The sequence below is a fragment of the Macaca nemestrina genome, chromosome 2, assembly GCF_043159975.1.
Source record: "Macaca nemestrina isolate mMacNem1 chromosome 2, mMacNem.hap1, whole genome shotgun sequence".
NCBI lineage: Eukaryota > Metazoa > Chordata > Mammalia > Primates > Cercopithecidae > Macaca > Macaca nemestrina.
The window spans coordinates 132,875,016-132,902,328 of NC_092126.1; the positions used below are offsets into that span (position 1 = coordinate 132,875,016).

The following is a 27,313-nucleotide window of genomic DNA, read 5'->3' on the forward strand; positions in this document are numbered from 1 at the left end:
TCATTGGTGTGTTTAACGTCTCTCTGGGCATGGTAGCATGCACCTACAGTCCCAGCTACTAAAGAGGCTGAGGTGGGAGGATCGGTTGAGGCCAGGAGCTCAAGACTGTAGTGAGCCAGGATCATACCTTTGAATAGCCACTGCACGCAAGCCTGTGGGCAACATAGACCTCATCTCTTAAAATAAAAATGAAAAGTCTTCATTTTGGAAACTCTCCCCCTACTTTTAGTCCACCAACATAGTTTACTATCACCACCATAGTTAAGAACAGTTAAGATACGTAGTTAAGAACAGTTTGATATATATATTTTTGATTATATTTAGGTTTTTATTATTCAGAATTGCAATACTAAAAAAATCTTTGAATGCCAAAATACTCCTTGATTAACTCATGTTCCAAACCATTTTATCTGCAGAAATCACCATCCTGTTAGTTTAAGAATCCTCGCAGACCACTTTTATATGTATTTTCAGATATATATTTACATATTAAAATATTTCATATTATTTTACTTTAGTATATATTATGTTGAATGTATTGTTTTGCAAATGAAGCACTCTTAATATTTCTGCGTGAGTGTAACTATACAGAAATCTGACATATATGTGTGTATATGTGTGTATCCGTGTATGTGTGTGTATACATATTTTTTGTTGTTGTTGTTTCTTTCTTTTTCAGTTCGAGTTAGGACTATGCTTCACTTGCTGTTTTGCCTCTTGCTTTTTAAATTCAATGTTTCTTGTTGATCTTTCCAATGTCAGCACATAGAGATGGACCTCATTCTTTTTAAAGACTCCATAGTATCAATCATTGTGTGGATACATGATAATTAAATAAGAGACACAGGTTGTTGCCAATCTTTTGCTATCACAAGCAATGTCACCATGAACTTTGCACATCTAGCTTTGTCCATGGATGTGGAATTGCTAGGTCACTTTTGAAAAGCAGGGGCAGCATTTTGTCTCTAAGCCGCTGTACAAAATGATAAGATCTAGGAACTCAGATACATATAAACCTAATTGAAGAAGAAAGTAGCCTCCATTACTGAGTACCAACAACCTATTCAGCATTGCATGAGTGTTTTATATACATTATTTCTGAGCGGCACAGTTACCTTCTGGGATTAGTATTATTATCCCCATTTAACAGATAAATTGAGGCTCAGACTGGGATAAGTAACCTGTTTTCAATGTGAAAAATACGAATTACTGAATTTATAGTTTTGATTGAACTCGGCTCTAAGGGTCTGAAAACTAGCTCAGCTGGTCAGATCATGGTATTATGAAGATGTGGCCCACAGGAACCACTGAGGTAGTGCTAAGAGGTAAGTGAGTAAGCTTTACTTTGTCTCATGGCCTCAGCCTATGTCCTTAATTCTGCAAAGCCAAGGTCAAATATACACCTTGGGTGGCAAGGGGAAAGGGAGCAAGTCTTTATTAGTTCTAGGCACTGAGCTGGGCCCTTTACATGCATTATAAAGCTCTGCAAAAATTTATGACATGGCAACATCCCCATTTTACAGACAGGAAATTGAGGTACAGAGTTTACGGTAATTTACTCAAAGTTACCTAGGCAAGAAAACAATTAAGTCAAGATTTGAATTAATGTCTAACTTAAAAAAAAAAAAAAGTCATCTTTTTTTTCTACTTTTCTATACCAGAGGAGGAAATAATTAAGAGAGAAATAAATAAATATGTCAGTGTTTCTATACCAGAAGAGGATATAATTAAGAGAAAAATAAATAAATGTGTCAGTTTAAATCATTTTACTTCTTTTGTAAAACAAGCTTCGAAAGCTAATCCTAGGTGTATGCCCTACAGAAAGATATAATAAAATAATGCTCAAAAGATCACACAGTATGAATCCATTAAGAAATATGTCATAATTGAGAAAATATTTAAAGCTAGTCTGTTGTCCCATAATCCAAATAAGTTTATTTCCTGACTTTAAAAAATCAGGCTGGGCATGTTGGCTCACACTTGTAATCTCAGCACTTTGGGGGGCTAAGGCAAGTGGATGATCTGAGGTCAGGAGTTTGAGACCAGTCTGTCCAACATAGTGAAACCCTGTCTTTACTAAAAGTACAAAAAATTAGCTGGGCGTTGTGGCAGATGCCTGTAATCCCAGCTACTTGGGAGGCTGAGCCGAGATCGCGTAACTGCACTCCAGCCTGGGCAACAAGAGCGAAACTCCGTCTTAAAAAAAAAAAAAAAAATCATCTTTTTTGCCTTTCCATTTTGCTTTGGACCTCCCTCATAGTAGTCAATATTCCTTTTAGCAACAGATAATTTTTATTCTAGACTATTCAATTGTAGATATCTTTTTGATGCACCTAACCATTTCATGACAAACTTGGGCGTTGGTGGCTAGGTTTTACTTGGTCCTGCCCCTTTGGCCTCAGTTGATTGGGCAAGGGATAGATACTTGACTCAAGCTGGGCTAATCAGAACCTCAGTTCAGGGAATCTGGAATTGGGTCTGAGAGGATTAAAAACTTGGGTGTTTATGGGCAGCCATTGTTTGTGTGTGTATGGAGAAAAGGAAAGCCAACTGCAGAAACAATGAGGGAGACAAATAGCTAGAAGGAGGCAAGAGAGTTGGGCATGGTGGCTAGCGCCTGTAATCCCAGCACTTTGGGAGGCCAAGACAGGAGGATCACTTGAGGTCAGAAGTTCGAAACCAGCCTGACCAACACAGCGAAAGCTTGTCTCTACTAAAAAATACAAAAATTAGCTGGGTATAGTGGTGTGCGTCTGTAATCCCAGATACTTGGGAGGCTGAGGCAGGAGAATTGCTTGAACCCAGGAGATGGAGATTGCAGTGAGCCAAGATTGTGCCCCCGCTGCACTCCAGCCTGGGTGACAGAGCAAGACTCAATCTCAAAAAAAAAAAAAAAAAAAAAAAAAAAAAAAAGGAGGCAAGAGAAATCATGTGACCTAAGAAGAAAAGCTTAAGAGACTTGTTGTCAGGGTTCCTAATGTTTTTCAGTCACTTAGAGTCCTTTTCTTTCCCTCTCTTAAGCTAAGAGGGAAGATTCTGCTTTATTTATTTATTTTTGAGACAGTCTCACTCTGTCACCCAGGCTGGAATGCAGTGGCACAAACATGGCTCACTTCAGCCTCGACCTCCTGGGCTCAAGTGATCCTCCTGCCTCCACCTCCCAAGTAGCTGGGACTATGGGTACAGGCCATCATGCCTGGCTAATTTTTATATTTTCTTTGCAGAGACGGGGTCTCACTATCTTGCCTATGCTGGTCAGGAACTCCTGGGCTCAAGCGACCTGCCCGCCTTGGACTTCCGAAGTGTTGGGATTACAGATGTGAGCCATAGTGCCCAGCCGGATTCTGCTTCTTGCAACTAAAAGCATCTTCATAAGACTCCACAAGTTTCTGTGTCAAAACCAAAGCAAAAGGGTTCCAAAGCATAGACTCTCCAAATGATGTCATCAATATGAGAAGGTCATCTACTCATAATCACTGAGGCTCCCATTGATGACAATACACTAACCAAGAGAGGCTGACATCTGGGGAGGGGCATGAACAAACACCTGAGGGTTTGGTGGAACACCACACAGGGCAGGCTGGAGAGGGGAGCACAGATGAACTAGAGAGAAAAACACCAGGGTTACATGTCCACACAGCACACATGGTGTTCAATATTCACCGAGCTCTTTCCTCTGTGGAAAGATGGCTCTGCTGATAGGTTCATCACAACGGTGCTTATGAATAAATATTAGTTGGTAATATTAGAAATCAGGTAATGCCACATAATTAAAAAATCCAGATTGACAACTTCTTTTGACAAATGGTAAGACCTGGAAATTCTGGGCTTGATTTCCTCCATGGCAACATTTGGCCAAAGCAGGGCAGAGTAGTTCCTTATTCTGATGAGGTTTGTGGTCTCTGGTTCACCCAAATGTATGTACGACCAGCCAGGCTCTGGGACTGAGTCCTGTCATCTGAGTGAGCAAACCTTGATTTAAGTGGCGCCAGCGAAGAGACACAACCAACACAAACAGAAACCCTGCTGTGGGCCAGGCAAAGTGCTTGACATTTAACACTCATTAATGTATAGAATTTCAACCTCTACACAAACTTATCAAGGGGGCATCCTCATTTTAACCACCAGGAAATGAAGGCCTGAGAAGTGATGTAACTCGCACAGGAGTTCTAATGCAGTTACACTCTGGATCGAAATCGTAGTTTATCTCTTACTAGCTGTGTTACCTTAGAGAAGTTACTTGACCTTTCTGAACCTCATAAGAAAAGTCCTGACAGCATTTAATCTGAAACTCTGAGAATAAAATCAGCCACTTCTGAGGCCCACAATTACTGTAGTCCCCATTTGTTTGAAAACCAACAGCTACGCTTTTCTGTAATCTATATATTTTCCCATTTAAAAAAACACACATTTTTAACGGGAGGAATATTACTGACCCATTTTAAAGAAGATAAATACAGGTAAAGTTAACACGTCACTTAACAAGCATACGGCAGAAAAATGCTCCAGAGCTGCTATAGGGGAAATAAAGAAAGAGAAGGAACCACTGGTTTCTGGGTGTCTTCTGCGTGCCTGGCACCCAGCGAGGCGCTTTAATTACACCAGAAATACCACTCACAGGCACTTTCTATATTCCAGGTATTGCACTAAGCACTTTACATAATCAGTTCTCATGATGCTTACATGAGGTGGGTGCTCTTAGCACGCCAACGGATGTTAGAGAAATAATAAACAACAAGATTCATAAGTGGCAGAACCAGACCCAAATTCAAAGCCCAAAGCGCTCAACCACTTAGCAATACAGATGGTACTACACACACACTGTAAAGTGACAAATGGTGAGAAAACTTCCCACGCAGCCCATTTTCCATGGATCAGATGAGTGGGTACAAAAACAAAGAATCATGAAGCAGGCATGAAAACTCACTTGACTTCCAGAAAAAAATAATTTGAATAGAAGTAGTTAGAACTGCGGAACTGATAAATAGAAAGCATCTTAGAAGGTATCTATGAACCACTGCTTATTTGAAACATGAGGAAACTAAGGAATGGATGTGCCCAAAGCCACACAGCTAGTTAATGCCAGACCTGGGCTTAAAACTCAGGACTCTGACTCCCAGGCCAGAGTGTAAGCGACCTGAACAAGGTTACTCACATAATAAATACCATATTATTCAAATGTACTTTTTCCCCAACATGTCAATTGAAATTTCTTTTTAAATTATAACAACGAACAGAAAAAAATAAAATCCCAACTGGGAATTTTAAATGTATCTTAAAACCTGACCTGCGCCAGGTGTGTTGGCTCACGCTTGTAATCTCGGCAACTTGGGAGGCTGAGGCGGGAGCATTATTGGAGCCCAGGAGTTTGAGACCTGCCTGGGCAACACAGTAAGAACGCATCTCTACAAAAAATTAACAAATTAACCGGGCATTGTGGTGTGTGCCTGTAGTCCCAGCTACTCGGGAAGCTGAGGCAGGAGGATCACTGGAGCCCAGCAGCAGTTCAAGACTAGCTTGGGAAATGCAGCAAGATCCTGTCTCTAAAGACAAAAACCACAAAAAACAAAAAACAAAAAAAGAAAACAGGAGTTATATTTGAAGAGAGCTGTATGTAGAGCACAATGATGATATTTACAAATACAGGATCATTTCTGAACCCCCTGAGACTATCAGAATAGTTTCAGAATTGACCCCTATCTAGTGGCAGCTAATAGTAGCAACGCTTCAGATGAAATAAAAAACATATTTAAAAAACGATCTCTTTGGAAAGCTTCTCTTCACATCCACTCTGACTGGATCCCCTTCCCACTACCTTCTCCCCTCATTGAACCCCAGGAATTCGAAGGCAATTACATGTGTTGGATAAAAACTCCCACCTCGGTCTCCAGCTGGCCTGTGTTTGCTCCCCAGCTGATAATAGTCAGTCCTCAGAGTGCAAGTGCTGATTACTGATGGAAAGACTTTGTCCATCTGGTCAGTGGTTAAATGAGGAAGATCAGAAGGGAAGTGAGAATTGGCTATAAGCCAGAACTCTGGTTTCAAGGAGGGACCTGATGTGGCAGCCCATGATGGGGTTCAAGTCTATATGAGAACACTCCCCCAACCTGGCCCCCAATCCCACTGCCTGGTTTAGGAGATGAGAGAGGAGAGTGGGTTGGTAAGAAACCAAAAGGCAATTCAAGACAGGGCAGTATGGAACCATTCATAACAACTGGGGTCAGCTTAAAAGGCAACAGGAAATAGCTACACAAAAAGACCAAAATCCCAGCCTACTTTGGTTTTGCTTTAGTTGTTCTTTGGAGCAGAAACATGAAATTGGTAAGGAAGCAGCAAGCTTTTTAAAAATTTTTTCTTCTCTCTCTCGTTCCTTTTGACCTTTTCGAAAGCCTAGTGAGAAAGGGCCTGCTTCATAAAAATGCCTCCTCAGGATTTGCTGTGCGGTCACCTTCTAGAGTGAAATCTGCCATCTGGAAGGGTGAAAACCCAGCTATCTAAGTAGGTTTCGTACTTCCAATTGAGCCCTACAATGGTCCAAAACTAAGAGCTTGATTGCTTTGTTCACCACTGTCTCTGCAGGGCCTAGAACAGTGCCTGGCACATGATGAGACTATGGTATATAAATATATGCTGAGTTAAGAAACGTCTTAACTGTTCAGAACCCAGACACAGCTAACACTGAAATACATTCACAAATGATTTTTTTTTTTTTCCACACAGGGTCTCATTCTGTCACCCAGGCTGGAGTACAGTGGCAGGACCACGACTCACTGCAGTCTTGACTTCCCCAATTCAAGTGATCCTCCCACTTCAGCCTCCCGAATAGCTGGGACTATAGGCAAGTGCTACCACACCTAGCTAATTTTTTGTACAGATGGGGATCTCACTATGTTGCCCAGGCTTGTCTTCAACCCCTAGGCTCAAGTAGTCCTCCTGCCTTGGCTTCCCAGAGTGCTGGGGTTACAGCTGTCAGCCACTGCATCTGGCTCACAAATGATTTAAACGGACAGAGCACAATCCAAAGTGAGGATGTTCCAGGCAACTCCCAAGCCCTGGCCCAGAAAAACTCACATAAAAAACACTCTTTCCACCCAGAGAACAAGGTGTGTTATTAAACTCCTCATCAGATGAGATATTCTGGAGGAACTGGAGAGCGGGAGAAGGATGTATCTAGGACGTTCTTACTTTGGGATCTATTGAGTGGATGGAGTTTTATATTTCATCCTAATGATGTCAACTCTAACTGAACAGGGCCCCTTTATATCATCTCTGGGTGTTGACTGAATATGAGCTATTGACACTCCCGTTCAGAGAATGGCCTAGACTGACACAGATGTCTCCAAATGGAGTCAGCTGTGATTTTCCCTCAAGTTCTTTCAAGACAGTGCCTACCCTCCCAATGTGCAATCACTGGAGACTTCTTTTTTAAGTGTCAATAAATGATTCTACTAGCTTCTAGCAAACACTTACTACATGTCACACGAGTATGGAGTGCTTCACATGTGCAGTGACTTCTTTCATGCTGCCAACAACCCTACCAGGGAGAGTCATTGTTTAGATTTCTCTTTTTTTTTTTTTTTTTTGAGATGGGGTCTTGCTTTGTTGCCCAGGCTGGAGTACAGTGGAATGAACATGACTCACTGCGGCCTCGACCTCCTGGGCTCAAGCAGTCCTCCCACCTCAGCCTCCTGAGTAGCTGGGACCACAGGCATGTGCCACCATGCCTGGCTAACTTTTTCTATTTTTTTTTTTTTTTTGTAGAGATGGGGTCTTGCTTTATTGCCCAGGCTGGTCTTGAACCCCTGGACTCAAGCAATTTTCCCATGTAGGCCTCTCAAAGTGCTGGGGTTACGGGCATGAGATTTCTGTTTGGATTTCATAGATGACTGAACTGAAGTGCAGAGAGGTTAAGTGGTGCCTGGTCATAGAGTGATAAAGTTGGGTAGAATCTCAGGTTCCATCAGTCATACCAAAGTAGGACTCCTGTGCATCTCTTGAAGGTTCACTGGAAGTGGAGAAGGAAAAAGACAATGAGGGAGGAGGAAAAGCAGACAGTGTAAAAGAAGCAAAGGAGAAAAGGAAACTGAATGAGGGAAGAGGGGAGGAATGACAAAGAAGAGGAGAATTCAGTTTGGCAAAGCTGAAATTGAATAGTTGAGTACTGTGCCTTAAGAGAAACGCAAACAAAAATAATAGCTGCTGACTGTGTGCCTGATAACTATCCCAAATCCTTTCATTCATACACAAGGGCCGTTATGGCCAGGCATGGTGGCTCACGCCTGTAATCCCAGCACTTTGGAAGGCCGAGGTGGGCGGATCACCTGAGGTCAGGAATTTGAGACCAGCCTGGCCAACATGGTGAAACCCCATCTCTACTAAAAATACAAAAGAATTAGCTGGGTGCGGTAGCACATGCCTGTAATCCCAGCTACTTGGGAGGCTGAGGCAGGAGAATTCCTTGAACCAAGGGGGTGGAGGTTGCAGTGAGCCGAGGTCGTGCCACTGCACTCCAGCCTGGGTGACAGAGCAACACTCAGTCTCAAAAACAAAAACAAACAGGAAAAAAAACCAAAACCAACAACAAAAAAAACCAAACAACTCTCTCTCTCTCTCTCTATATATATATATATATATGCCTTTTAAATGAATTTTCATAACAACTCTGTAAGGTGGATTCCATTACTACCTTCATTTTATGGATGAGAACATTGAGGCTCAGAAAAGGTACATGGCTGACCCATCCTACGAGGTAATAGGGCCAGGAAGAGGCAGAGTAGGATGTAAACCTAGGTGTTCTGACTCCAGAATCCATGCTCTTAAGGGCTATATTGCTTCTGTACAAAGTGTTTCCTATCTCATACATCCTACATATTAAATCACATGTAGCTTAGGCACTTAATATATCACCTTGATTGCAAAGCCTAACACTGCTCTGAAGAGCTTGATCTAGACTCACCAAACCAGAGTTGGCTGGTTCAGGCCACTGTCTCAAAGCAAGGCCAGAAGAGGAGCAAGGTTTTACAATCACCATCCCTTGGCTACACTTCCTGGCCCCACGCTGATGAAATATGGGCAGCTGCTAAAAATGGTGTCTATGTTTGCTATTGATCTTCCTTGGGCAGTCAGGATGGAATTAATCTTCACTTGCTGGGATGCTTCCATGGCTCTGTCATGCTTATGTGAACACTCAGGGTATAGGGCGATATTTGTCAGCTGTGTGGCCTCCTGGACCTGACTCCATATTACTCTGGGCTTAAGATGTAGCCTAGCACACATGTAATTAATTCAGTGTGGAAAAGCTCTGGATTATGTGTTTATTCATTCACTTAACCAATATGTGCTGAGCACTCTCTAAGTGCAAGCCCTGTTCTTGGTACTAATATACACCAGCTGATAAGACTGAAAGGGCATTATCTCTGGAGCTTGTCCTACAGTTCTCAACCTCATTGGTATTTGCAGCCAGATAACTCATTATCGTGGAGCATAGTCCTGGGCACTATAGGGTGCTAAATAGCACCCCTGACCTCTACCCACTAAATGTCAGTAGATCCTCCCCCATATGTCTCCAGACCTTGCCAAATGTCCCTCCGGGTGCAAAATCATCTCTTTAAGAACAACTGCTTTAGAGGTGAGGCGAAGAAAAGAAACTATTAACAATTAAACAAATACGGCCGGGCGCGATGGCTCAAGCTTGTAATCCCAGCACTTTGGGAGGCCGAGACAGGTGGATCACAAGGTCAGGAGATCGAGACCATCCTGGCTAACACGGTGAAACCCCGTCTCTACTAAAAAAAAAATACAAAAAACTAGCTGGGCGAGGTGGCGGGCGCCTGTAGTCCCAGCTACTCGGGAGGCTGAGGCAGGAGAATGGCGTGAACCCGGGAGGCGGAGCTTGCAGCGAGCTGAGATCCGGCCACTGCACTCCAGCCTGGGCGACAGAGCGAGACTCCGTCTCCAAAAAAAAAAAAAAAAAAAAAAATTAAACAAATACGATATTTTCAGGTAATAAGGGCTCTGAAGTAGATAAACTGGCAATAGAATTGAGTTCTAAGCATGTGCAAAACTCACTTCTCTTTACCCAGGAAGCACAAGAAATGAGGAAACTGATGGAGAAGGCCAGGTGCGGTGGTTCCCTCCTGTAAAACTAATGTTTTGGAAGGCTGAGGCGGGGGAGATTGCCTGAGCCCAGGAGTTTGAGATCAGCCTGGGCAACAGAGTGAGACCCTGTCTCTACAAAAAATTAGCCTGGTGTGTACCTGTCATCCTATCTACTTGAGAGGCTGAGGCAGGAAGATCACTTGAGCCCAGGCGTTTCAAGTTGCAGTGAGCCATGACTCTGCCACTGTACTCCAGTCTGGGCAACAGTGAGACACTGAAAGGGAAGGGAAGGGGAGGGGAGGGGAGGGGAGGGGAGGGGAGGGGAGGGGAGGGGAGGGGAGGAACGGGAAGGGAAGGCAAGGGAAGGGAAGGGAGAGAAAGAAGGAAGGAAGGAAAGAAGGAAGGAAGGAAGAGAAAGAAAGAAAGGAAGGAAGGAAGGAAGGAAGGAAGGAAGGAAGGAAGGAAGGAAGGAAAGAAAGAAAGAAAGAAAGAAAGAAAGAAAGAAAGAAAGAAAGAAAGAAAGAAAGAAAGAAAGAAAGAAAGAAAGAAAGAAAGAAAGAAAGAAAGAAAGAAGATGGAGTGAACTTATATTGGACCACTGCTCTTGATCAAGTGGCTCCCAGTAGAGACTGGAGGGCTGCTGGTGTTTTCTAAACATTTAACTGCATGCTCCTTTCTGCCTGACAGAGTTTGGGAGAAAGTAAACAAGAAAGGCTGGCCAGTCAATGGACAGCCATTGTTGCAGCTCTAATGCCAACCTGGCAAGCAATTCCAGCCAGCTTCGGGCAGACATTCCCTGGGGAGGGCATTCTCATAAATGACAATCCCTTATCAGATTCTAGCCTGATCTCATAAGTCTGGTGAAAAGAAAAGCCAGGTTTTAAAGGAAGAAAGAAAAATAAAGAAGCAAAGCAACTTATTAAGCCTGGAGCTGAAGGCCACCAGGAGACACCAGCCTGGTGTCAATGAGACATGCACAGGATTTAGAGTCGGGAGGTTTGGGTTTGTGTCCCAGCCCTGCTATTTATCTAAGAGAATATCATGGTCTCTCTAAATCTCAGTTTCTGTCCCTATGAAATGGAAAGGATACAAAATCAGTCTCATTTGGGTTTGCCTCTTGTATTAAGGTAGGTTGAACTTATAAACTCTACCTTAGAAGTACGGATGATAATTGTATCATCAGTAATACACCATTTATTGAGTATAGGTTAGGTGTTAGGGTCTGTGCTAAGTGCTTGACATGTATTACCAGTTTAGCCTTACCCTCGTGCCGTGAGTACTATTATTAGAGGAAATAATGTCTAAGCTATTGAGTGCCATCCTGTTCTCCAGAAATGGTTATTTTAATTTGCTTAAGTGCTTATTTTTCCCAAGAAAAAAGTTTTCCTAGATTATTATTATTTAAGACAAGGTCTCTCTCTCTATCACCCAGGCTGGAGTACAGTGGTATGACCATAGCTCACTGTAGCTTCAGCCTCCTGGGCTCAAGCAATCCTCCCACCTCAGCCTCCCAAGTAAATGGAACTACAGGTGCACACCATCACACCTGGCTAATGATTTTTTTTTTTTTTTTTGTAGAGACAGGGTCTCACTATGTTGCCTAGGCTAGTCTTGAACTCCTGGGCTCAAGAGATCCTCCCGCCTCAGCCTCCCATAGTGCTGGGATTATAGGCATGAGCCACCATGGCCAGCCTCTTCTACATTATTAAGACATTAAGCTGTCATATTTAAGCTGACAATCAACCCACCAGTTAAACCCTGGAGAGACCCAAAAACCTAATAGCTGGGGATTCATTTAATCTCATTTTTCTAGTGATAATCAACAGACTAAATTACAACCACCATTTTTAGCTGTCCATATGTCCAAAGCTGGGGAAGGAAGGTGGTAAACTCTAACACCTTATTTGATTGTGACCAGTCATGTCTTGGGCAAGGATACCTTTGTTCTTACCTACATAAAATGCAAGTTAATATGTGTTGATGGCTTTGTCTATGTCATCGGCTTTTACATACATTTTCTCCATTGAGCTCCCAAACCTACCCTGTGAAGCAGATAGTTTCCACAATCTCAGATTCCAGGAGGTTGAGAATAACTTGTCTGAGGTCCCACAGTTTATAAGGCACTGGGCCAAGCTCAAAAAGGTGCTCAACAAACAACATGAGAGGGAAAAATCAGGGCATATATCTACATGGAAGAAACTGCAGTGAAAAGCAAGATTCTCTTTACATTCTGACTGTGCTTTTCCAATTAGAAACTCCTATTAGGCACCAAGAACAGACTGTCAAATGTTTATTTTCATAAAAACATGCAGGATATTTCTGCTGTTCCTCTCCCAAAAGAAACAGCCTCGTTGCTTAAAACCAGTTGTTAGGCTGTATTTTTAGACGTCATGGTACAGTATCAATGAGTCAAAAATAAAAAATAAAAAAAAAATGAGAGGGCACAGATACTGTAAACAGGAAAAGTCACAAAAATGGAACCAAGAAAAGCTGAGAGCACAGCCTGTGGGTTGGGGGCGGGGGGATTTTCATTTTCATCTGCAGTTCAGGTTAACCAGAAATGAAAGTGCTCCAGTCGCCTTGTAGAAAATGGAAATTTTGGCTTCAGTGATTATGCAAGTAGCAGACACCCTGTGGTCTGGAAACTTTTTGCTTTGCCAACTGTCAGTTTTCTCTTTTCCCGTGAAAAACAACCTGTAGGAAGGTGCAGAAAAGTACTGTGTCTTTCAAAAACTTAAAAGTCTCAAGTGTAACTTGTGTGAAGAGATACTGAAAATTAACTGCAGTACTTGTAATTTAAAGATATTCTAGGTATTGTCTATTCATGGTATAATACATTTGGAAATCCTGGGCTCAATGGAAGCCACTCACAAAGCAAACAAATCACATACTTAGTCCTGAGAACCTAAGAATTAGCAAAAATTAATGAGAAAATCAGAATCGACTTTACATTAATTTTGGAGTACATGCTTACTGTCAGAGTTTCCATGTTTCAATTTTTCATCAACCCTGTTAGAATGTCTCTGATTTATGCTTTCCAAGTCTCTTTATTTTTTGTGACTCGTGTATAGGTAGAGGCTGATATAAGCCCTCCTTAGGGAGTTTATAATTAAGACAAACGGATTGTATGAGGTCCAGAGTCCTAGCCTCTCTCTGATTTGTTGGTAGAAACATCGTATTTGGGTAAGGGTTTTAGAAAAGCATCACCAAATTGTAAAAACAGAAATGTCAAACTCATTTGGGACATACAGAAAAATTCTTAATCTTAACATCCAGGATTTGTTTCACCATCACAGAAGAAATATTTCCTCTCAACTTACAGGATTCTATTATTTCGTTATGAAACTTCCTTGACGCCTAATGCAGGCTGTGTTTTCAAATGCAATGCAGACATTTTTTGAAGCCAATGTGGGATTCAAAGATTAAAAAAAAACAAAACTGGAAGCCACAGGTCAGGAGAACACAGAAATATGAAAAAGGAGTAAAAAAACAAAACAAAAAAACCACATTTCTTGGCAAGCACCAGGGAATACAACTAGGGGGAAAGATCTTTTGAGAGACAGAATGGTGGTGGAGAGTCGGCTCTTGGCCACTCACAAAAGTCCACTGTCCCATTTTCAAGCTGGTTGTTAGGTACAACCAATATTAAAGTACACGAACTTACAATGAAATAAATTGCATTAAAAGCAAAGGTAAAAAAACTCTTCACTTTCCAATTGTTTTACTACATTTACTATGACCTTTGCTCTTGTGGTTATTGTACCTGCATGGCAGTAATACCATTTAATAATATGCTACTGCTCATCTCTTCCCAGATCAGTAAGTCAGTCAAGGTGAGAGTATTTATACCACAGAAAATGTCAAGTGCTGCAAATCAGTGTCCTTTTTTTCCCCAGAGCTGGTTGTGTCAGAGGTGTTTGCACTGGAGTGACTCCATCTTGAATAGGACCTGGGTAAAATAAGGCTGAGACCTACTGGGCTGCATTCGCAGGAGGTCAGGCATTCTTAGTCACAGGATGAGATAGGAGGTCAGCAGGGCTGGTATCACGAGATACAGGTCATAAAGACTCAGCTGATAAAACAGGACGCAGCAAAGAAGCCAGCCAAAACCCACCAAAACCAAGAAGGTGAAAAAAGACCTCTGGTAGTCCTCACTGCTCATTATACGCTAATTATAATGCAATAGCATACTTTAAAACATTCTCACCAGCACCATGACAGTTTACAAATGCCATGGCAACGTCCAGAAGTTACACTATATCATCTAAAAAGGGAAAGAACCCTCATTTCTGGGAACCGCCTGCCCATTTCCTGGAAAATTCATGAATAATCCACCCTTGTTTAGCATATGATCAAGAAATAATCATAAAAATAACCATCTAGCAGCTCTCGGTGCTACTCTGCCTATGGAGTAGCCATTCTTTTGTTTCTTTACTTCTCTAATAAACTTGCTTTCACTTTACTCTATGGACTCATCATAAATTCTTTCCTGCCTGAGATCTAAGAACCCTCTCTTGGGCTCTGGATCAGGACCACTTTCCGGTAACAGCTGAGAAACATTTACCAGCATGCCAGTGGAGAAAGTGATAGTCAGAACACTCAGGATGTGGAGGCCACTGAAAGACCACGTGATAAAGATGAACAGAGGCTTCAGGTTTAGAGAGAATTGTGTTCGAAGCCCAGCTTGCTTAACTTTAGTAGGACTTACTATTTTGAATCTCTAAAATAGATTTACTAATACCTTCCAGGGTTGTTGTGCACAGAACTTGGCAAACAGAGACCAGCATAAAGGTGACTGTTACAATTTATTTTTTTATTTTTATTTTTATGTTTTGAGACAGAGTCTCACTCTGTCACCCAGGCTGGAGTGGAATAGCACAGTCTCTGCTCACTGTAACTTCTGCCTCCCAGATTCAAGCAATTCTTCTACCTCAGCCCTCAAGTTGGCTGGGACTACAGGCATGCACCACTATGCCCAGCTTTTTTTTTTTTTTTTTTTAGAAGGAGTCTCACACTTTTGCCTGGGCTGGAGTGCAATGGTATGATCTTGGCTTGCTGCAACCTCCGCCTCCCAGGTTCAAGCGATTCTCCTGCCTCAGCCTCCCAAGTAGCTGGGATTATAGGCGCCCGCCACCGCCCAGCTAATTTTTTTTTGTATTTTCAGTAGAGACGGGGGTTTCACTATGTTGGCCAGGCTGGTCTCGAACTCCTGACCTCAGGTGATCTGCCTGCCTCAGCCTCCCAAAGTGCTGGAATTTGTTATAATTTATTATTGGGTACTGGGCTTAATACTTGGCTGATGAAATAATCTGTACAATAAACCCCCGTGACACGAGTTTACCTGTGTAACAAATCTTCACATGTACCCCCTGAACCTAAAAGTTAAAAATAAATTTATTATTATTATTATTATTATTATTTTTTGAGATGGAGTCTCACTCTGTCGCCCAGGCTGGAGTGCAGTGGCTGGATCTCGGCTCACTGCAAGCTCCACCTCCCGGGTTCACCTGCCTCAGCCTCCCGAGTAGCTGGGACTACAGGCGCCCGCCACCACGCCCAGCTAGTTTTTTTTTTTTTGTGATTTTTAGTAGAGACGGGGTTTCGCTGTGTTAGCCAGGATGGTCTCGATCTCCTGACCTCGTGATCCGCCCGTCTTGGCCTCCCAAAGTGCTGGGATTAGTTAAAAATAAATTTATTATTATACTTCAAGAAATCCGCAGTGCATAGCTCATTGATGAAGGTCTCCTGACCTTGGATGGCAACTCTAATATCAGATCCTCCATGTCATTTGCCTTTCCAGCTCTTTTGCCACTGGAATGTAAGTTCCAAAAATGCGGAGATTTGTTTCATTTCCTGGTGTTTTCCTAGCCCCTAAGATAGTGCCTAGCTCCTCCTGGGGCTCAATAAATATTTGTGGAATGAACGAATGAGTCAATCTTCCTTCATTTCCATCTCCTGCTCCACTTCTGAGTTTTCTACCAATTTCTTCTTTGAAGCTGAGTGACTCCTTTGTCTTTTTTTTTTTTTTTAAATATTGTATATATTCAAGGTATATAACATTATGTTTTGATTCTTTTGCCTTTTTTTTTTTTTTTTTTGAGATGGAGTCTCACTCTGTCACCCAGGCTGGAGTGCAATGGGGCGATCTCAGCTCACTGCAACCTCTGCCTCCTGGTTTCAAGCGATTCTCCTGTCTTAGCCTCCTGAGTAGCTGGGATTACAGGCGCACGGAAATATACCTGGCTAATTTTTGTATTTTTAGTAGAGACAACGTTTCACCATCTTGGTCAGGCTGGTCTTGAACTTCTGACCTCGTGATCCACCCGCCTCAGCCTCCCACAGTTCTGGGATTAAAGGCGTGAGCCACCGTGCCCGGCTGCCTTGTTGTTGTTTTTTTTTTTTTAAATTATCTATGTATTTTACAATAGAGACAGGGTCTCACTATGTTGCCCAGTCTGGTTTTGAACTCCTGGGCTTAAGTGATCCTCCTGCCTCAGCCTCCCAAAGTGCTGGGATTACAGGTGTGAGCCACCATGCCCGGCCTCTTTTGCCACTTAATTGCTAGATGCCTCCCAGTTGTGTTGCTGCTATCTTTCTGGAATCTTTTCCCTGCTGAAGGAGGCTGCCATGACCTTAAAGCACCGGTGGAAGACGTTTCCAGCTTTTTCATTCACAAGCAGATTTGAGCACATGTCATTATGCTCTGTCGGCAAGTTTCTCCCACTTCTGTTCTGCTCTGTTCTAATCTCAGTTCCGTTCTGCCTCCATCAGAAGGGACGTGTCTTGTGAGAGGAAATCTCACCCAACACTCAAGGCTGTATCCAGGGAACCAAATATTTTCCCCTGTGTCCCTATCTCAAAGCTGTTTCTTAGACTTGCTCTTGAATAGTATTTCTGAAGGGTGGGGAGGGTGGAGTGGGGTCACTTAAAAAAGCGTTGGTGCTTCTGGTAAGAGTGGCCTGGACAGGGGATTATGCAAACTCATTGAGGAGTCATTAAATTCCAGAATTTGAAATTTCGATCACTCTTGCTTTAGGCAGGGGATAACACTGGATGCAGCTGGCCACTCAGCCCCTCGGCACAGGGCTGTGCTTGGGAGCAGTCCCCGGGGAGTCAGACAGGTATGATATCTGATCCTGGCCCGCCCTCTAACTAAAGCTGGTGACTTTAGGCAAGCCATGTATCCTGTCTGAGTAGCAGCTGTGAAATGGAGATAATTTTGCCTAGTGCACTGTTAGCATTCCATACTATTACTTTTTAAAGTATGGTGTATTATTTAAGAAGTGTGAGGGTCAAGAGCACAGACTTGGACTGAAATCCCAGCTCTGCTCTATACCACCTGTATGACCTTGTATCGCTTACCTCACTTCTCTTGACCCTTGGTTTTCTTGTCTGAAAATGGAGAAACTCAGAGCACACTCACTTCCCAGGGCTGGGTGGCTCACATGAGATAAGATATATAAAATATTTGGCAGTGTACACACTCTATAAATGGTAATATTAATAATTGTTAATAATATTATACTTTTCACTAATAAAAATCAAGCAATTGGCTGGGCGTGGTAGCTCATGCCTGTAATCCCAGCACTTTGGGAGGCCAAGGTGGGTGGATCAAGAGGTCAGGGGTTCAAGACTAGCCTGGTCAAGATGATGAAACCCTGGTTCTACTAAAAATACAAAACTTAGCCAGGTGCGGTGGCTGGCGCCTGTAATCCCAGCTACTTGGGAGGCTGAGGCAGAGAACTGCTTGGACCCAGGAGGCCGGAGGTTGTAGTGAGCCAAGATCACGCCATTGCACTCCAGTCTGGGTGACAGTGAGACTCCATCTCAGAAAAAAACAAACAAACACCAAGCAATTGATACAGACTCCTTCAGGATGAATGCTCCCAAAGGCCATGTTCAGGTGCCGGGCAGGTGGTGAGCAGGTTCCACTCTGTCCCTGGACCTTGCAGAAGAGAAGGGAGCAGGCAGGTCTGGCCACATACAAACCTAGTCTGAAAAAAACAACAACAACAACAAAAACAAACCTAGTCTGAATGTTCCATCATCACCTCGCCTGTCTGGAGTGCCTTAAATTTTTAGTGCTTTCACCTCTATTTCCTCTTTTGAACTTTACAAGGAGTCTCAATGTGCCAGAAATGTCATACCCCCATTTTACAGATGAGGTCACTGAGGCTCAAAGAAGCAGCTACTCAGAGAGGGCACATGGCTTGCCTGAAGTCACCGGCTACTTAGAGGGAGGTCAAGATCAGGTATCATACCTGTCTGACTCCCCAGGGGCTTCTTCCTCCCTTGTGGTCACAAAGGTAAATGAGACAAGACTCCTGATAGCTGTTCCTTTCTTTCTTTTCTTTTTATTTATTTTGAGACAGGGTCTCACTCCATTGCCCAGGCTGGAGTGCAGTGGTGCGATCATGACTCACTGCAGCCTTGAACTCCTGAGCTCAAATGATCTTCCTACTTCAGCTTCCCCAGTAGCTAGGACTACAGGTGTGCACCACCACACTTGGCTACTTTTTTTTTTTGTAGAGATGGGGTCTTGCAATTTTGCCCAGGCTATTCTCAAACTCCTGGGCTCCAACAATCCTCCCGCCTTGGCCTCCCAAAGTGCTGGGATTACAGGCATTATCCACGGTGCCCAGCCAGGAACTCCTTTTTTCTATCGCCTCAAACCATCTCCTGGTCCTTAACAAGAGCATTCACCAAAAAGCAAAGTTTAAAAATATCAAACTAAGATATAAGCCAGTTCCTGTATGCGATGCTTCATCTTGTGCCTTTTACAGTGGGAAGCCTTTCCATCACATTAAACTAGAATTGTAAGCTGAATGCAGCTCTCCCAAACCAGGGATGCTTTTGGGAATCTGCAGTACTCCATCGTTATGGTCTTGGCTGCCTCGATGGCTCAGCCTGCCAGTCCCTGAAGCCTTTTATTAGACTGCTGTAGTCAATGAAAAAAATACACACTTTTAAAAAAATTGGAGAATTCGGCAACAGTCCTGGAGATAAAAGCTCTGGTTTTTCTGGCTTGTGAACTATTCCAACTACTGTCAGAGTCCTGAAGGCTTTAGTGCACTGGTGCAAGGAAGAGTTTCATCAAAGAGAAATGATTTGCTTAAACAAGAAAAGGGAATCCCATGGTGCAGACAGGGATGGGACGTGGAGAAAAAAGATATGAACCTGAAAAAGTCAAATGAGCCAGATCACCCCCAGATTTCCATGAATATTTTGGTTGAGAATTAGAAATCCTTGTAGAACTTTCAGTTTTTTTCCATTACAATGGTCTCTGTGTTACAGCCAATTTGAGTTCTGGTTAGTTGCTACAGAAATTCATAGGTACCTCTTCTGCAGCACAGGAGTAAGGTATTAATTAAGCTTTAATAACATAGGGGACAATCTGGACTGTTTTTTCCCTGTAATTGGCAATTACTCTATTTTATGATTCTTTCTTCTGATTACATAATAAAATATCCAATTTCCATCAAATCGTGAACATGGTCCATTTTGCTGGCTTCATTCATTGTTTTGTTGGCTTTCCAGCGAATGACTATTTTTTGAGCGCCTATTCTGTGCCAGGTTTTTGAGGATAAAGTAGTGACTACACAGTTTTGTTGGGGAGACAGTGAGGGTGGGTGTCAGATAATTGAATCTTATGCCATAATTGAAGTGACCAGAAATTATTTTTCTTTTATTTACAGATCATGAGATATGTCATTTAAAGCAAACTTCCCACTTTCCCAAGACAGCAGAGGCAAGGCTAAAAAAGGGAAAATCTCTTGCATCCATCTCTAACAGGTCTCTCTACAATAACAGAAGTGTCTAGAGCGTGCTGGCCACTGGATATGGCTAACACTCTTAAGATAATGAGGCTATGATCAGGTGTGTCAGCCTCAAGGAGAGGCTCCAGAAGAAGACAGAGCAGGCTGGCTTCACATCCTCTTTAATCACTGACTCTGTGGCCTTAGACACTTAACTAAGCTTTTTGAACCCCAGTCTCATTTGTAAAATGGGGGGATGATGTTACCCATAATCCTTAGCATAAAATCACCACTGAGGTCCCCCTCCCTCTCTTCCTCCTGGTGGTGATAGCCATGGGAGAAAATAAAATGATGGGGAGGCCAGGTGCGGTGGTTCATGCCTATAAATCCCAGCACTTTGGGAGGCGGAGGTGGGCGGATTGCTTGAGGCCAGGAGTTCAAGTCCAGCCTGGACAACATGGTGAAACCCTATCTCTACAAAAAAAAAAAAAAAATTAAAAAAAATACAATGTGGGACTGAAATTAAATGATCTGGGGAATTTAGGGGGAAAATTTTGCTTCTTCACTGTGCCTTTTGTATAACTCAGAGGTTAAGCACTGTCCTCTGTAGGCCCAGTTAACTGTGACAGCATTCTTCCTGCTGGGTGCCTTCCATTCAATGACCCCTGGGTTTCAGTAGTTGCTAAATAGGGGATTTGAAGTCTGAGCACCTGAGTCCAAATCTTAGCTCCACTGCTTTATCCACTGTGTAATTAGCATCCATTCACATATTCACAAATATTCATCAAGCTCTTATTGTGTTCCAGAGTTTATAATAGGCTCTGGGGACTCAACAGTGACACAAGCCAGAGAGTCAAGTGCTCCTCTCTCAAAGACTTGCCAGCAAAGGAGAAAGCCAGGAAACAAGCAAATCAAGCAACATACAGGGTGATTTCAGATCGTGTTAAGTACCATGAAAATGAGAATACAGACTAATGTGATGGGGAGAGTTGTTATTTTAGACAGAGCAGGCTGGGTCAGTGGTTCACACCTGTAATTCCAGCACTTTTGGAGGCCGAGGAAGAAGGATCGCTTGAGCCCGGGAGTTTGAGGCTACAGTGAGCTATGAGTTATGCCCTGAGCTATGAGCTATGGTCACACCGCTGCACTCCAGCTTGGGTGACAGAGTGAGACACTCTCTAAAATGCTATAAATAAAGCAGTTAGGAAAGGGCTATTTGAGGAGGCAACATTTAGTCAGAAATAGCAATGATGAGGATTCAGCCTTGGCAGATCTGATAAAAGCATGTTACAGACAGAGGTCAACAAGTGCAAAGGCCCTGAGGCAGAACATACTTGGGTTAAGACATTGTTGCATAATTTTTTTTTTTTCATTAGTGCACTTTTTTTTTCCCCGAGATGGAGTCTTGCTCTGTTGCTCAGGCTGGAGTGCAGTGGCGTGATCTCGGCTCACTGCAACCTCTGCCTCCCAGGTTCAAGCAATTCTCCTGCCTCAGCCTCCTGAGTAGCTGGGATTACAGGCACGCAACACCATGCCCGGCTAATTTTTGCATCCTTGTGATCTGCCCACTTCGGCTTCCCAAAGTGTTGGGATTACAGGCATGAACCACTGCACCTGGCCCCATAACTGCACTCTTAAGGAGCCTTTCTAGGCACTTTTTCCCCCCAATACCTTCCTCCCCCATGAAATGTTAATACCACAGATATACTTTATATCTTATCTGCTGGGCAGGACAGACTTGTGGTTTTTTTGTTTTTTGTTTTTTGAGACAGAGTCTCACTCTGTCACCCAGGCTGCGATCTCAGCTCACTGCAACCTCCACCTCCTAGGTTCAGGTGATTCTCCTGCCTCAGTCTCCTGAGTAGCTGGGATTACAGGTGCATGCCACCATGCCCAGATAATTTTTATATTTTTAGTGGAGACAGGGTTTCACCACATTGGCCAGGCTGGTTTTGAACTCCTGACCTCAAGTGATCTGCCCACCTCAGCATCCCAAAGTGCTGGGATTATAGGTGTGAGCCACCACACCCCGCTGAGAACTGAGTTTTGAAGGGCTGAAATTTTAATACCGAAGATTTTCTTTACCCCTCAAAAACCAATTACAACTTCCCTTGGGGGTGAAGTCACCCTATGGAGAATGCACAATATAAGAAGAAAAAGAAAAGGCAACAAATGTGGCTGGAGCTTGGTCACCAAGAGGGAGAGAACAAGAGACAAGCTTAGAGTTAATGAGGGGCTCATCAGTGGTTCTTGAAGTGTAGTCTTAGGACTGACAGCAGCATCAACTGGAGCCTGTTAGGAATACAGAGCGGCACCCGGCAATCTGTGTGTTCACAGCCTTCCAGGTCACTCTCACGCCTGCTGAAGTCTGAAACCACTGGGCTAGATTCATGCACTGCATTGTAGGCCATAGTAAGAAGTATACAGTTTGTTTCAAATGCAGCAAAAAGCCAATGGAGGCTTTTCGGCATGGAGAAGATAATCTGGGGCTATTTATAAAGGATAAGTCTGCTTACTGTGAGGAGACCAGACTGGAGTGGGTGAAGCAAAAATGGAAGAATGAGAAATAATCCAAAAGGCTTTTTGCACTGGTACTCATCTGTAAAATGGGCATGCAAACATGACCAACTTCATAAGGTTGCTGTGAGGATCAAATGAGTGAATACCCACAATGGCTTGGCCGGGTGTGGTGGCTCACTCCTGTAATCCCAGCACTTTGGGAGGCTGAAGTGGGTGGATCACATGAGGTCAGGAGTTCGAGACCAGCCTGGCCAACATGGAGAAACCCAGTCTCTGCTAAAAGTACAAAAAAATTAGCCAGGCGTGGTGGCACATCACTGTAATCCCAGCTACTGTTGGAGGCTGAGGCAGAATTGCTTGAACCCGGGAGGCAGAGGTTGCAGTGAGCCAAGATCATGCCACTGCATTCCAGCCTGGGAAACAGAGTGAGACTGTCTCAAAAAACAAAAACAAACAAACACAATGGCAAAGACATGAAATCAACCTAAATGCCCATTAATGGTAGAACAGATAAAGAAAGTGTGTCACATATATACCATGGAATACTACGCAGCCATAAAAAAGTGAGATAATGTCCTTTCCAATAACATGAGTGGAGTTGGAGGTCATTATCATAAGCAAACTAATAAAGGCACAGAAACCCAAACACTGCATGTTCTCACCTGTAGGTGGGAGCTAAACATTGAGTACACATGGACACAAAGAAGGGAACAACAGACACCAAGGCCTACTTGAGGGTGGAGGGTAGGAGGAGGGTGAGGATCAAAAATCTATCTATTGAGTACTATGTTTATTACCTGAGTAACAAAATAGTATGTACACCAAACCCCCATGACACCCAATTTATCTACAGAACCAACCTGAACATGTACTCCTGAAACTAAAATAAAAGCTAAAAAACAAAAAACACCAATAAAACCAAATTAGTGAATAGCTATAAATAACTTAGCACAGTGCCTGGCACATAGTAAGCACCCAATACCTATTAAAACTATTCTCTTCTGCCCCTTTGTTCTCTCTCCCAGACTCCTCATGGGTTAATATCCAAGCACAGATCCCTACACACCCGCTGCCATTTGCTTTAGATTCCTCTATTTATGCCAGTGTGACTGACTCAGCTGGTCTGTGGGCTGGTAAAAGTGTAACATGTTTGCAAGCCTGCTTCAGGTCATGGTGAAGGTCCTGGTGTTCTGTTCAGTTTCCTTTCATTTTCTTTATTTTTTTTTTTCTTATGAGATTTAACTATTGGCCTAGAAAGTGAAACTTAATGTCAAACCTGAGTTTTATAATCAGTTCTATCATTAACTTTGGACAGTTTTTGCATCCATAAAATAAGAAGTTCCACATGTGGGGAGGCGACAGTGGAGAGTCAAGCACAGACTTTGGAATCAGGAAAACCTGTGTGCGAGACCTAACTCTGACACTAGCCCGTGGGACTCTGGGCAACTCGTTTAATCCCTTTTAGTTTGTTTCTTTATCTGAAAAATATGGATAATGACAGTATCTGCCCCACAGAATTGAGAAGGCAACAGGAGAATTCGTGGAAAGCACCCAGCACAGTGCCTGGCACTCAGCGTTAGCCATGATGACTATTAATTACTGAACCTGTCACAGGAACGATGTAGCTACAGGAACCATTAAGAAAAATAAATGTATCCCAGAACTTAAAGTATAATAAAAAAATGAAAACAAAAAAGGCAAATATAGTCCCGCAGGCCTCTAAAAAGGCGGAAAACATTTTGACTTGTGAGAGACGTCCATGGGACAAGTCAGCAAAACAGATGAAATATCCCCAGGCAGCCTGCTCTCCACATCCACAATATTAAATTGATGTGAAATTATCCAGCCAGCTCAGGAGAACACCCTTCAGTGGCTTCATATCACAGGCATGCAGGTCCCCCTGAGAGAGGATTCTTGACGGGGCAGTTTAACTTCAGAGCCAACCAATTAGGTTCTGATTGAACCTAATTCAATCAGAAAAAAGCTCCCATCCCCGAGGCGGCCTACCAAGCCCTGCACTGGGTGGTTCCTGCCCATTCTTCCCTTGGTCTTGTGTTAATTTCCTCTTACTCCCTGGGCCCCAGCCACATTGCCTTCCTCTGTAAGATCTCCTTTCTAGCTCAAGGCATGAGGGGGTGGGGAAAGTGCCTGACTAACCCAACTCATCTCTAAAAACATAGATTAAAAGTCATTATTTCTGTTTTTTATTTTTGTTAAACTTTTAGGCTCAGGGGTACATGTACAGGTTTGTTATAAAGGTAAACTCACATCATGGGGGTTTAGTGTACAGATGATTTCATCACACAGGTACTAAGCATATAGTACAGTACCTGATGGTTATTTTTTCTGATACTCTCCCTCCTCCCACCCTTTACCCTTGCCTTGGTGTCTGTTGTTCCCCTCTTTGTGTCCTGTGTTCTCATTATTTAGCTCCCACTTATAAGTGAGAACATATGATATTTGGTTTTCTGCATTAATTGGCTAAGGATAATGGCCTCCAGCTCCATCGATGTTTTTGCAAAGGATGTGATCTTGTTCTAAAAGTCATGTTTTCATAGGAGCCGTCGTGCGGTGGTTATGGGTGAAGATCCTGCAGTCAGACCACCCAGGGTTCAAATCATGGCTTAGATGCTTTGCCAGTGTCACCACCATGGGCAGACGACTTCATCTCTTTGTTACCTGGTTTCCTGATCTGCATCACGGAGGTAACACAGTATGAGGTTTAAGTGAGCTGATGCGCACAGAGTGTTTCGAATAGTTTTGGGTTCCATAGCTCTTACTATGAGCTTAATTGTCTTTTAGTTCTCTATACTTCTTTGTTGCATCAGTTTTCACAATTGTGTTTAAATAATGATGTATTTTGTTATTTAATGTCTGCCTCTAGGTACTTTGTCTTGCTAACCACTGTACTCTCAGCTTATAGCATGCACTTTGCAAAAGAGGCTACTCAATAAAAAATAAATAAAAAATGGAGTCGCAAAATAAAAAAAATGGAGTTGCGAAAAATAATTTAAAAATGGAGTTGCATATAAAATAAAAAAATAAAAAATGGAGTTGCATATTCATTTTACAAAAATTGGGAAGACACCATGGCACTCTTTTTCATACATAGTAGTTAAAAGATCACTGATTGATCAATGGTTTCTTTCAAAAAGAAGGAAAAAAGAATACTGTAAAGCAAGACGAGTGAGGCTCCTTGGACCTCAGTCCTTGTTCTAATGAAGAGGGCTGTTTGCATCTCAAGGTGGGCACTAGGAGATGTGCAGTTACCACGAACAACCTCCTATTCTTCCAACTCAAATGCAGCGGTTACTGAAAAAAAAAATCTCTGCAGATTTACAGATGAATCCCCTAAAGCCAGATGACTGTTCTAATGGTGAATACAGCAATTACTTTCAGGTCCCACTAGAATGACCTCACTCTCAACTCAACACAAGGCCAAATACCAAGAGGGAATCTGCCTTCTCTGCACCTGGTGTTGCTAAAGGTATGATTCCTGCTCCCAGAGGAACAGTATAAATAGCTGCAGGAGTGGAGGTGGCAAAGCTTGCTCTTACATTCTAAATACCTTCCATAGAGCCCATGTCAATTACAGGACGCCACACTTCTGGCAGGCTCAAATACAGTTAGATGCTAAAGAGTTCCAGAAAACCTTGTTTCTTGGGCATTGCTATGATTCGTAGTCCCTCCAAAATTCAGGTGTTGCCAATGTCTGTAGTATTAAGAGGCAGGGCCTTTAGGAGGTGATTAAGCCTTGAAGGTTGCTCTCTCTACTTAATGGGATTAAAGCCCTTATAAAATAGACTTCATGAAGCATTTGGCAAGCTTGCCTTTTCGCCTTTTGCCATGTGAGAATATAGCAAGATGGCCCTTAACAAATTGAGTGCCAGCCCCTTGATCTTAGATGTCCCAGCCTCACACTGTGAAAAATAAATTTCTGCTCTTTATAAATTACTGAGTTGCAGTTACTCTGTTGTAGCAGCACAAAATGGACTAAGACAGGCATCACACACAAAGGCCAAATAGTTTCTCACCATTTCTCTGAAAGATACACACAGCTCACTTAGGGCTGTAGTTCTTAAGCTGTGACCTCTCTCAGGTCTACTAATGACATTAGAGAAGCTTGCAAATACTTCCCCCCATAAACATAAGCAAAATATGTTAATGAGAATCTTTCCAGGAAGACTTTTTATAACTTCCTGGACCCAGATTTGTATTCGGTCCATGTCCTTAAAGTGATTGAGAAACAGGTCCTTAAAAAGATGAACACTTGACCTGAAGGCAAGACCAAAGTCTGCAATGGACATACTGTGATTACTTATTTGTGAACTTTTGCCCAGTGAAATTCAGACAAAGTGCAGAGTCAAGTGATCTCATGTGTCCAAATGACAGAACGCCGATGGGATATCCAGACACTGTCAAGATGCAGAGAGATTCGGATGTGGGCTAATGAATAACTGGTTTCTATTTATATTATTATGAACATTACAGGCCCTGAAAAAAGATTACCCATTCATTACTTTGTACACTCAATCTTCTGATCCTGTCTAAATATTTTTATGACACCACTGTCATCATTTGCCGTATTTGGGATAGTTGTATGATAATATTATTAAACAAAAGTAACTGCCACTTATTAGGTACTTCAGTGCCAGATGCTAGCTCTAACCCCCTCAATAACATTAAAATGTAGATGTAGTTTTAATTCTAAATTGATAATAGTCTATATCATCTATAGTGATTAGATCAGGGTAATTAGTATACCCATCATTTCAAACATTTATCATTTCTTTATGTTGGGAACATTCAATATCCTCCTATTTGAAACTATATATTAGTGCTAACTACAGTCACCCTATAGTGCTATAGAACACTAGAACTTATTCCTCCTGTCTAGCTGTAATTTTGCATCCTTTAACAAATACTAGAGGCTAGGAAGG

The 27,313-nt window shown here is 42.7% G+C and overlaps 1 protein-coding gene across 5 annotated transcripts in view; it reads right to left on the bottom strand.

Moving 5' to 3' along the window:
• The window catches only part of LOC105483959 (FERM domain containing 4B), a 364,588-nt gene that overhangs the window by 147,772 nt on the left and 189,503 nt on the right, over nt 1-27,313 (bottom strand). Inside the window, exon 1 of one of the 5 annotated variants that reach the window (XM_071092072.1) lies at nt 5,880-6,102. The exons of the other annotated variants lie outside the window; for them this stretch is intronic. The gene's annotated coding sequence lies outside the window, so the exon portion shown is untranslated. Of the gene's footprint in view, nt 1-5,879; nt 6,103-27,313 lie in introns of those variants that run through there. 5 annotated transcript variants of the gene reach the window in all.